Below are 12,028 nucleotides of genomic sequence, written 5' to 3'. Positions count from 1 at the left end.
GTGAGTTTAGATCCTGTTGGAACTAACTGGTTTTGGGTTTTAGGGTTTTGGGATGGCTAGCGTCGAAGATATCTCGAGCGGTGAGGATTCCGGGTCTGACGAGTCGCTCAACGTGGCAGATAGGATGTTTATTGACTCGTTGCGTCCGTCTACCCCTGCAGGAACCTCACCGTCCGAACCGCTAGACATTGTGCCGCTACAGACCATAGCTTGGGAAGTTGCCATGGGTCGAGCTGGTCGTCCTGAGAGTTCTAGGGCAAGAGAAGATGCCGCTACTCGCAAAAGGCGGGAGGAGAGGCTGGCGAGCAATAGCGCCGCTAGCGGCTCTGCTGACAGGGTGAGGGAGGCTGGCGGGGAAGAGGTTGAGTCGGCCTGGGTTCTTAGTGACGGCACAGCGGTTGACGAGGCGGGGGGTCCAATTACGGTGGCCGCCGTTAACCGTGTGAAGCGGGTGTTCTGCCTGCCAGGTGTAGTGAAGTTGCGATCGCCCCTGAAGGATGAGAGAGCGTCGTTCCTGTCAGCGGGGTACGCCGCCGTGCACGAGGCGATCTTCCGCCAAGGAGTGACCTTCTCGCTGGTGCCAAATCTCCAGATTCTGGTTTGCGAATTTGGCGTCGCCTTTGGGCAAATTTGCCCCAACATGTGGCGGTTATTAATGGCGCTCAACTCTCTTTGGCGTTTGTCTGGTTGTGAGGGTCCAACCGTGGCGGAGGTGCTGCACTTCTACGAGTTGGTGTACGTGAAGCGCCAAGGATGCAGCGGGCAAGTGAACTTGAGTCGCCGCCAGGGGTCGCCAAAGCTGATCGAGAACCTGAAGAATTCCATGTCACCCTGGCGGGGTACCTTCTGTGTTGCCACCACCGGATGGGAGTACCAGGCGGGGTCGAATGAGGGGGAGTCGACATTTAGGATTAAGTCGGAATTTCAACCTATTTGAGGTTGTCGCTGGCCCCCGCTACTTATGGTTGCCCTTTGTTGTATAATAATTCCCTGTTGTACTGATCGTTTCGTTTGTTTTTGTGTAGCGGGCCTGCGGTATAATCTGACGCGTGAGGAGGAGTGTCGCATGGCCAGAATTCGAGGCTGTTGGCAGAACCGCAACCTGCTAGATCTCCGCCTACTCATCGGGTGGGAGCTGTTGGTTGATCAACAGCTGACGCGAGCCCTTGGTAAGTACCCTCCGCTGATGTGTGATTTCGTTCTGTTTTCCGCCGAGCTAACTGTTGTTTTTGTATAGATTCTCCGCCGGGAAACAAAGCGAGCCGTGAGGCGTTCGATAAAGCTATGGACCGTGCTGAGATCGACAATTTCCTGGAGAGCATGTACGCTCATGGGATGGCGGCCCAGAAGACCGCTGTTGATCCAGAGACGCTGGCGCTAAGCCAGTCTGAAGCACCGGTGGTGCTACCGATGCCGCACCACTCCCACCTTGGTGCTGATGGCTCACCTGTCGTATAGGCGGGGGCTGGTGGAGACCGCGGGGCGGCCGGCGGGAGTAAGGCCCCTGCTGCAACTCTGCAGCAAAAAGAGAGAGTGCCCGCCAACCTGCGTGGGCCTCAGAAAGAGAGGGTGGTGCCGCCGACTGGGGTAGTCACTCTTGCGGAGCCGGCGCCGCAGGGGGGACCGAGGCCCACCGCCGACTCCAGGGGGTGGTGCTTCAGAGGAGGCGTCGCCAAAACGACGCTGATATGGCGGAAGAAGACGACGTGTAGACCATTGGGGCCTGTCAGCAGAAGAGAGCAAAACAGGCTCCGTCCAAGGTAGCCGCTGTGACCGATAAGGAGGTGCCAGCGAGCGACCTGGACTCGTTTGCCGCGTATGCGGAGTTTCTGACTGATAACGAGCGGGAGTTCCTCTTTCACCTCTGTGAGCGGCTCGGGTTTGGCGGCCTGGAGGGGATTGTGCGGTCGACCGCTGTTGATCAATAGCCCTACAGCTCGGCCTTTGGTCATATCTCCGTCGGGCTGCACGAGATGTTTCTGGCGGCCTCGAAACAGCCTCGGGTTGAGCGGCAGCTTAGGGAGGAGGTCGAGGGTCTCCAGAAGGAGATGGGGGAGGCTAAGGATAGGTTGGCGGATGTAGAGCGGCGCCTGACCAAGGCAGACTGTGATGCGGCGGATGCTCGCGCGCGGCAAGTTAGCTGTCGCCGTGAAGCGGGACCTGGAGCGGAATGACCACGTCTCCAAGCTGGAGCAGGATATAGCCCTGCTGAAGGATCGCATGGCGGCGAAGGATAAGGAAGGTTGAGATCCTTCAGCGGTATTCTGCCGCCAAATCCTCTGAGGTCAAGAGGCTGGAGGACGAGGTTGCCCGGCTGGAAGCTGAGGGGAATCGTGTGAGGGCCGCCGCTGTGGCTGAGTTTAAGCAGTCGGCGGAATACAAGAATGCGATGACCGAGGCGGCGAAAACTGGTGCCACAGCCAACGTGGAGCTACTGAACAAGAAGGGCGCAATCGATTGGGTTAAGGCGTCCCCGCCCGCCGGACAGTCAGGCCAGAATGCACCGCCCGCGAAGGGTGTTCCCGCTCAGGTTGGGGGTGCCCGCTCAGGCAGCGGAGAGAGTAGTGCTCGTCCGGCGGACGACCCTCAGCAGACTCCTCCTCCGACTCAGTCCGAAGTCTCTCGTGCTAACTTTATGTTCGCCCACACCCGAGCGGATGGTACCATCATAACGCCGAGCCCTACCACTCGTGGGTCTGACCAGATGAGCCGCCAATCAGAGCAACAACTGCCACCGGAGGATGAGCCCGCCGCCGTTGCTCCGCACAAAAAAATAGCTTCGTAGGCTGAAGTAGTGCCGCTGAGGCCTTTTGTTTCTCTTTTTTTTTTTTTTTGGTGCCGCTAAGGCCCTTTTGTAATGTGACAATATATTTGGGCGGGGAGAGTCCTGACCCGTAATATACAGATGGCTTATCTTTGTTTACGATTTGATTGTGTTGACCGGTTGTATTGTTTGCATACATTTGAACCGCTAGCGTTTTGACTGCTGTTTTGTGACTCAATGAAACATTAAAGGGATTAAAATTGGTCCAAGTGCACGATGTAGCGGACGTGGTCCGCCGAATATTGTTGGCATTGCCTGTTGATTCTTATGCTAGAGTTTGGAGACAATGGTTTGAATAATTCCTCGTTTCATTGATAGCTGATGTATCAGCGTTTACAAAAAGCGGGGTTGTACCCGTTGGGTAGCTTCCCTTAGCTAAATATTGATTCAAAAATTTAGCTAAGTCAAGATGCGCTAGGGTAGCGGCGTAACTATTTGTAGTAATACCGAAGGTGTTCGGTATTCCAAGGGTGGGTCGTTGTGACGCCATCCTTGTCCATCAGGTAGAAGGTGCCGGGGCTGGCGACTTCTACAATTTTGTAGGGACCTTCCCAAGTTGGGCGGAGTGCCGTTGGCGGTGGAATGACTTGTTTCATTACCCAGTCCCCTAGTTGGAGGTTCCGGGCCTTGACCTTGGCGTTGTAGAAACATGATACCCGTTGTTTGTTTTGCAAATTGTGCAGATGGGCCTTGTGTCGTTTCTCCTCTAGGAGGTCCCTGTCGAGATTTACGCCCTCGTCGTTGGTCTCGGGGCAGTAGCCTTCGACTCTAGCGGTAGGCTGAGTTACCTCAATAGGTAGGACAGCTTCAGTTCCGAACATCATAGAAAATGGTGTTTCACCAGTGGCGGAGGTTGGGGTAGTCCTGATGGTCCATAGAACCTCAGGTAGTCTCTCCGCCCACAAACCCTTGGCGTCGTCGAGCTTCTTTTTTAGCAGCTTCTTGATTATCTTGTTTGCTGCTTCGACTTGGCCGTTGGTTTGGGGGTGAGCGACAAATGCGAAACTCATTTTGGTGCCCAGGTTGGCGGTGAAAGATATGAGTTCCTTGTTGTTGAACTGTGTGCCGTTGTCTGTGATGATTGTGTGGGGGACGCCGTAGCGGCAATAGATGTTCTTCCAGAGGAAGTGAGTTACCTTAGCGGTAGTTACTCCCGTCAGTGGTTCCGCCTCTAGCCACAATGATGTACTTGAACTGGCCTTTGGCGGTTTGGAATTTGCCCATCAATTCGAGGCCCCACGTGGAATGAATCCATGGACCAATGATGATCGACAGTGGTTCCGCCGGGGCGTGTGGGAGATCCGCATATTGTTGACATTTGTGGCAAGATTTTGAAACCCTCCTAGCGTCGTCACCGAGCGTGGGCCAAAAGTGGCCTTGTCGCATTGTGCGATTGGCCAAGGATCTGGCGCCCGAGTGGTTTCCACATTCTCCGCAGTGTATCATTGCCAGAACGACCTTTCCCTCCTCTGGGGTTAGACATCGGAGGTTGGGGTGGGTGAACCCCTGGCGATAAAGCTTGCCGTTCTGGATGTTGTAGCGAGTTGCTCTCCTCTTGAGTTGTCGTGCTTCGACTTTGTCCTCTGGCAGTGTGCCATTGCGCTTGTACTCGATGATCTCGTCCATCCAACTGGGGTTGACCTCAATGTTGAAGATCTCCGCCAGGGTTTTTGTGATGCTTGGCTTGTCAAGACATTCCACCCTTGTGTCCGCTGGACTCTGGTGTGGCTGAGCGGTTGCTAGCCGCGCCAGAGAATCAGCCTTGGCGTTCTTTTCCCTGGGGATCTGAGTGATGGTGTGAAATTTGAATTTTTTGAGGAGCGTCTTGACGTACCCCAAGTATGCCACCAGTTGCTGGTCCTTGGCTTGGAAACTGTCATTGACCTGGTTAACAACAAGTTGGGAGTCGTTGAATATGTTGACACTGTCAGCTCCTGAGTCGATGGCGAGGAGTAAGCCAGCAATGAGCGCTTCATACTCCGCCATATTGTTTGAGGATTTGAAATTGAACTTTAACGCATATTCCACGTTCAATCCCCCTGGCCCTGTCAGGATGACTTCGGCGCCGCTGGCCTTGGCACAAGCGGAGCCGTCCACATGCAAGTTCCAGTCTGATTGTAAGGGGGCTGGTTCTTCAGCGGTTATCATTTCTGTACTGGGGTCTGCCCCTGAGCTGGGTTCAACCTGACGCTCGGTGAGCTCAGCAATGAAATCTGCCACCGCCTGGCCTTTCATGGCGGTCCTTGGCTTGTAGTCAATGTCGAACTCGCTGAGCTCGATGGCCCATTTGCTGAGGCGCCCCGAGTGTTCAGGGTTCTGCATTACATGCCGCAGCGGTTGATTTGTTAGGACATGAATTGTGTGTGCCTGAAAGTACTGGCGGAGGCGCCTGGCGGCGACGATGAGTGCAAGGGCGAGCTGTTCCAGGGGTGGATATCTTGTTTCAGCCCCGTTCATGCCTCTGCCGGCGTAGAATACGGGGAGCTCATCCTTGCCGTCCCGCAGGACAATGGCGCAGCTCACCGCCGACTGTCATACCGCTAGGTATATATATAGTGTCTCCCCCTGCACAGGAATGGAGAGGAGCGGGACCGCTGCCAAGTACTCTTTCAGGCTATGGAACGCCGCCTCACATTATGGGTTCCAGTCTATGACCTTCTTGTGGGTTGTCTTCAGGACTTTGAAAAATGGGAGACATCTGTCAGTGAGTCTGGAAATGAACCGAGAGAGGGAGGTTAACTTGCCCTGGAGGCTCTGAACGTTCTTCTTCCACTCTGGAGCCTTCATGTTGAGGATGGCTTGGACCTTGTCAGGGTTGGCCTCTATGCCCCGCTCACTAACTATGTAACCCAGAAATTTGCTGGCGGTGACTCCAAAGAAGCATTTTTTTGGGTTAAGGCGCATACCGTAAGCCAAGAGAATGGCGAATATGATTATGAGGTTTGCCACGTGTCTGCTGGCCTTTATGCTTTTCACCAGCATGTCGTCCACGTAGACCTCGATGATTTTGCCCAGATGTTCAGCGAACATAGCATTCATCAGTCGCTGGTAAGTTGCACCGGCGTTCTTCAAACCGAAAGGCATGACATTGTAGCAGTATAGGCCCTTGTCGGTGGTGAAGGAAGTGCACTCCTGGTCGCCAGGGTGCATCTTGATCTGATTGTAGCCAGAGAAGGCGTCCATCATGCTGAGCAGCTTGTGTCCAGCGGTTGCATCGACCAGTTGGTCAATGCGAGGTAGAGGGAAGCTGTCCTTGGGGCACTCCTTGTTAAGGCCCTTGAAGTCGACACACATCCGCCACTTTCTGCTGGGCTTCTTGACCATGACCAAGTTGGAAATCCATTGAGGGTAATTGACCTGGCGGATGAATCCGATGCCCCGGAGCTTGGCAACCTCTTCCCCTATTGCACGGTATCTCTCCTCATCGAAGGCCCTTCGCCGCTGCTTGATGGGGTAGGCAGATGGCTTGATACTTAACTTGTGTGTGATGATCTCTGGGGAGATGCCTGGCATGTCAGCATAGGACCATGCAAAGACGGCGGCGTTGTCACGTAGAAACTGGGTGAGTTCAGCCGCTACCTCTGGATCTAGCTGAGCGCCGATGCGGACTGTCCGCTCAAGGTGCTCGTCGGAGATGCTAATAACCCTCAAGGATGTTTCTGGGTTGACAGGCTCTTTTTTGACATATTTCTTCTCGCCATCCCTAGGGTCCTCAAAGATATCTGGTGCCCGTGCATGGTTTCTGACTGTAAGGATCTCGTGGAGGCTCGTCAACCTCGACACAGTCGTTGAATAACACTCGCGTGCAAGTTGTTGACTTCCTTTCACACAGCCTGTCCCATTGGGAGTGGGGAACTTCATGAGAAGCATGTAGCCGGCGATGATGCACTTAAGCTTGTTAAGTGCCGGTCGACCGATGATAGCATTATATGAACTGAAGCAGTCCACGATAATGAACTCTGTATGGATTTCCGCTGTGCATGGACTGGCGCCGATAACTAGTCACATGTAGTCAGAACCCAATGGTTGCGTGACGTCGCCGGAAAAGCTGAGCAATGGCTCATGATCCTGTAGTAGTTTTCGATTCCGCTGAAGTTTGTCGTAGCAACCGTTGAAGATGACATTTACCGCGGACCCGCTGTCAACAAGGACCCTTCCCACTGATCATCTGCCGAGTATGGCGTCGATCAAGAATGGATCGTCGTGAGGCAGATGCACCCCGCGCTCCTCCTCCTCTGAAAAGGTAATGGGTTCCCAACCAGATTTTGGGAGTTTGGCGGACCTTTCGTAGCGGATATTGCACACCTCCTTGGGGTGGTTAGCGCGTGCATAGCGCTTCTTTGCCCTGTGAGACATGTTGGTTATTGGAGCACCGCCGTCAATGGTGTTGATGCGGCCCAGGGGTTCAATATTGGCAATCACAGGTGGCGGCTGGTGCACCTTGAATTGCTCCATTTTACCGTCTCGGTACAAAGTCTCAATAGCGGTTTTGAGCGCATTGGAGTTGTTGGTGTTGTGACCGCTGTCCTCGTGGTACTTGCACCACTTGCCTGTATTTCGCGGTTTACCCACCCTTGGGTACTTTCTTGGGGGTGGTGGCGGAATCTGGTCCTTGCATTGGTCGTATATTTCTTCATACGAGGCCGTGAGGACCGTAAAAACTACATACCGTTGGGAGGATTCCGTCTGTTTATTACGGTTATCCCCATGAGATGAGCGGTTGCCTTTATTGTAATGTTGGTCCTTCTGCCGCTTGTTCTGGTGGCTGCCCTGTTGCCACTCTCTCTTCTTATCAATTGGGTGTGCAGCAGAGGTTTTGTTAGCTGTTTCCTGATGGCTGGCGAAGGTTTGGGTGGATTTTACTGGTGTTGGTGGAGGTGGTGGGGTCTCTCCAATGAACTCCGCCTGTGCATGAATGACAGCCTCGCTCATGACCTGGTCGTAAGCGAAAATTGGATGATTGTAATTGAGGTGGTAGAGAAATGGTCCCTTGAGGAGTCCCTGTTTGAAGGCTGCCAGCGCCATTGTCTTATCAAGATCGCGGCACTGGGATGTTGTCGCTCGCCACCTGGTGACAAACGCCTTCAATGTTTCCTCCACTCCCTGCTTGAGGTTGAATAGCAGAGCTGTGTTGTGGTGTTCGGCGGCCAACAGGATGAACCGAGACAGGAAAGCATTCGATAGTGCGTGGAATGAGTCAATAGAATCGGGCGGGCACTCAAAGAACCAACTCATTGCCTCGCCATCCAATGTTTCGCTGAATAAGTGGCAGAGGGTGGCGTCGTCGAATCCCTTGTTATTGGTGACCTTCTTGAAGGTGTCCATATGGACAAAAGGGTCAGTCATGCTGCCGTAATGTGACATCTTTGGGGTTTTTGCTTGTGTCGGGCGGATGGCATGCAGGATTCTGGCGGTAAATGGGCCCGGCCTGGACGCAAAGAGTGGATTTGGAACTGGCGTTGGGGCGCCTGCTTCCGCTCGGATTAACCTTTGCTCTAGTTGTTGCATCCGCTCCAAGATTAGGGCGGTTGCGCCACTAGCGGGCCCCTCCTGGAGGTTCCGCTGAACCAGCTCCCGCTTGGGAGCGGGGGGATTACCTTATGTTCTAGCCCTGACTGCTGAGCTGCTGGTGAATGGCTGAGACTCCGCCTCCTGTTCCAACATTAGCTGGGGGGGTGGAGGTGGTCCCATTCCCAGTAGTTCTGGCGGGTTCAGCGGTACCTGCATCTGTATGATTGGTCCGGGTACCATTCTGCCGGTGTTGGGTTGACTGCGTCTGGTGCTCCGCGATTGCTCGCTTTGCGCCGGGTTGATGTTTGCCTCCAGCTCCCTCTTCAGCTTGTCAAATTTTGACATTAGCATGGCCACTTGCTTTTGGGCCTCGGCCTTTTCCCTGCGCTCCTGCTTGCTCTCCCTATTTGCTTTGTGAAGGTCCGCCAGTGCCAACTCATACATAGCGGTGAGGTCCTGTACCGGTGGGCGGCTGCCGCTCGGTTGAGCCTCCGCTGTTGTTTGGCTTGGTGGGATCTGGGGAGTGATCTGGGGTTCCATGCCGGGGTTGGCCGGTGTGCTGAACAGTGCACGATTAACATTAACCGCTGGGTTAACGTTAGTCACCGGTTGGTGGGGCGGGGGTTGGCGGATTGATTCGCTTGCTCCTCCGCGTTTCCTCCGCTACCGTTAGTCATGGTGGATGTGGTGGGATGGCATTTTGTTCAAGGTTCCCACAAACGGCGCCAATGTTAATGTTTAAGAGTTCAGCGGTAGCTAAACCTTTGTTAACGCTGGTCCGATGGGCGGACCGATACTTGTGATGTTCTCAAAAGCTTCCGCTACCTGTCAAGTAAAATACAGAGGGCGTCAGAGGGAGACCGCGCTGGGCGGTCTTCAACTCTCCGATGCCTAAGTTAGTCAATGTATTTATGTTGACAAAGTAACAGTAGGTAAGTATTAAATGCATAATTAATGAGGAGAGAAGAGAGAACCTTTTATAGGTGAGGAAGGAGTCGAGCTTCTCCATGTTTTCGATGTGGGACTGATGTGCTTCAGTCCCCAGCTTCTGAAGCTTCTGCCGCTGTCTTGGCGCGACGCGTGGCGGCGCGTCAGCGGTGATCTGGGGGTGAGCTGGGGCTCAGGCGGTAGCTCGCCTGGCTGTGCTTCCGTAGGTCACACCTTTGGTGGAAGTTGGTACCGCTGGCGGCAGCATGAGCGTGGCTCATTATAGCTAATTATGCTTGCAAATGCCTATGTAAGTACACTCAGCAAGGTTTTTAGCGAGGCAACGAGAGAACCACCGCGTTTGGGCGACACAATGGGGAGTGTTCAAGTAAATCTCTATTTATGTCTGGCCCAAACTCTAGGTTACTTGACCTAGTGGTAATAGGGTTTAATTACAAGAATCTAGATATTCCTATTCGATGTATGATTATCTTTCCTTGTATGATTCAGATTCTATGCAGTGTAATACTCTTTATAAAGAGACCCCTATTATAAATGAGAATACACAGCGATTTTCTCTCAATTCCTGTTTCTCTATAATAGTAATTTGATAATTCAAAAAGAAAAAGTGATCAAATGAGAAAATTTGGAGATCTCAATAAAAGTCTGATATCCTATGTTTTTGCTCACTACTTGGGATAAATATAATTAAATAAATTTACGATTACCTTGATTAAAATGTATTTTGTATGGTTGTACCACAATCGTCTTATTCGGCTACTTATTTTGCAAATGATAGATAACTAAACAATCTTTGATTTGATTGAATTATTTGCATGAATTATCTAAAAACAATCTATACTTATGTATCTTTGATATATAACATAATGAACCAAAAGTCAAGAAAAGTCCGAGAGAAATAAAGAGAGAAAAATCTCATATGAGTTACATGCGCTCAAATGACACTTACAAACAAGCTAAATTTCTCATCATCATAATTTATTGATCATGATGATGAGTTTAGCTTGTTCTTAGGAGTCATTTGAAACCAAGTTCAAATTTCGGTTTTGGTTTTGATTTCGATACTTCAAATTTAAGGAAATTTGAGAGAAAGTTTCGATGTCAGCGGAAATTTCGGTTAAAAATAAAGAAATCACATTGATTGCATTTATATAATGATATTTTTGAATGAAACTTTTATATAGACTAAACTAACCTATAATAAACCTATTTACAATGTAACATCTCTAAAATTATACATTTATAATAGAATTGTGATATTTAATATGGATGAGTAATTAACTAGTACTGTAGTAGGTTGCTAAACAAGTGTTTTTATCTATGTGTAATTATAAATGTACTGTATATTGATAATGTGAATATGATTTTTTTTTTTTTTTTTAATGGTTGGAACCTAGTGAGAGGCTTGGCCGTCACCTCTTTTTCACTAATAATTAGAAAATTACAACGGAGCAGGGCCCAGGAGGGGGGAAGACGTAATACCAAAATCTAGTGAATGAAAATGAACAAGTACAACAAAAGGAATATAAAAGCTACTACAATGTGGTTCGATATAGCTGGTTGAACTGCTTCCATTTAGTATCATACAATACTGCTCCTAAGTACATGAATTTTGGAAATGATTTTGGTACTTCACCACATGGGTATTGTCACTACAAAAAAAAATTCAAATTGCCACGGCGCAGTGCCGTCGCGGAAAGTGAAATTGCCGTCGCGAAAGACCAATGGCGACGGCAATTGCGCCGATGTTGTTGGGGGCGTCGCCATTGATATTAGCGACGGCTAATGCACCGTCGCAAGCTTATTAGCGACGGCAAGACGTTGCCGTCGCAAGCATTTTGCGACTGAAAAATGTCGTCGCAAATACCTATAGCGACGCCACCGACGGCTACCAAAGCTTTGCGACGGTGAAATTGCCGTCGCAAAATTTTATTTATGAATAAAAAAAAATCTGGCATGCAAATGTGCAATGCCAGATTTTTTTTTTTAATAAAAGCTGTACAAAAAGGAATTAAACATATTGAAAAGGGAATGTTACATTTTGATTTTTCTCATGAATGTTACAAAAGAAATGAAGCTCTTATACAAGAGTTTACAAGATAATACAAGGTACTTTTCTTCCTCTACTTCAAGAAAAGCTTTGCAGGGATCTTCCTCCAGATATGTGTCCGTTTTCTATCTACATAGATAAGTGAAGAGAGGGAGGATGAGCATGAGACTTAGGACTACACTTACTGATATGAAAGTTCAGGCAAATTGATATTGAAATCCTCTGATTAATTACTTTATGAAAGCATAGATCCTAGTGTGGAGAAGTGTACATTTAAGTGAAATTTGGAAAAGTGTACATTTGAGTGTAAATTTAGATCAACCAAGTAGATCTACCAAAAGTTTCGACTCACAATTTGGGCAATTTTCAGAATAAACAGCATCCCATATCCTTCTTGCTGATGGACCAGCATAGCCAGTGTAACGTTCAGGGTTCAGTAGAAGGTTCACATATGTTATCTCATCTGCAGATCAGAAGTTAACAGAGTCAATCTCTGAACAACATGATTAAAAATCAGTTATTTACTCCAATAAGAAATTTTTCATTGAGAGAAACGAACACAGAACCACTGAGGCAGTTTTACATTCAGAATTTGTTTGCTACATGTACCATAAACCATGACCTACATTCAATAAATGGGAAGATCCGAAAAAATTTAGCTCTGTCATTTAAAATGCAAGCCTATTGTCTTCATT

At 50.0% G+C, this 12,028-nt stretch overlaps 1 long non-coding RNA gene across 1 annotated transcript; it reads right to left on the bottom strand.

Annotated features, from left to right (window-relative positions):
• Positions 1-11,301: 11,301 nt before the first annotated feature.
• LOC133722399 (uncharacterized) lies at positions 11,302-12,005 on the bottom strand. The gene is made up of 2 exons (XR_009852698.1): positions 11,686-12,005; positions 11,302-11,462 (listed from the first exon to the last, which is right to left on the bottom strand). It is a non-coding gene; the product is annotated as an uncharacterized LOC133722399 (long non-coding RNA).
• Positions 12,006-12,028: the final 23 nt, after the last annotated feature.

The sequence above is a fragment of the Rosa rugosa genome, chromosome 1, assembly GCF_958449725.1.
Source record: "Rosa rugosa chromosome 1, drRosRugo1.1, whole genome shotgun sequence".
Lineage (NCBI taxonomy): Eukaryota > Viridiplantae > Streptophyta > Magnoliopsida > Rosales > Rosaceae > Rosa > Rosa rugosa.
Note: the sequence above shows the minus strand (reverse complement) of the source record. Positions and strands in the feature narration are given on the sequence as shown.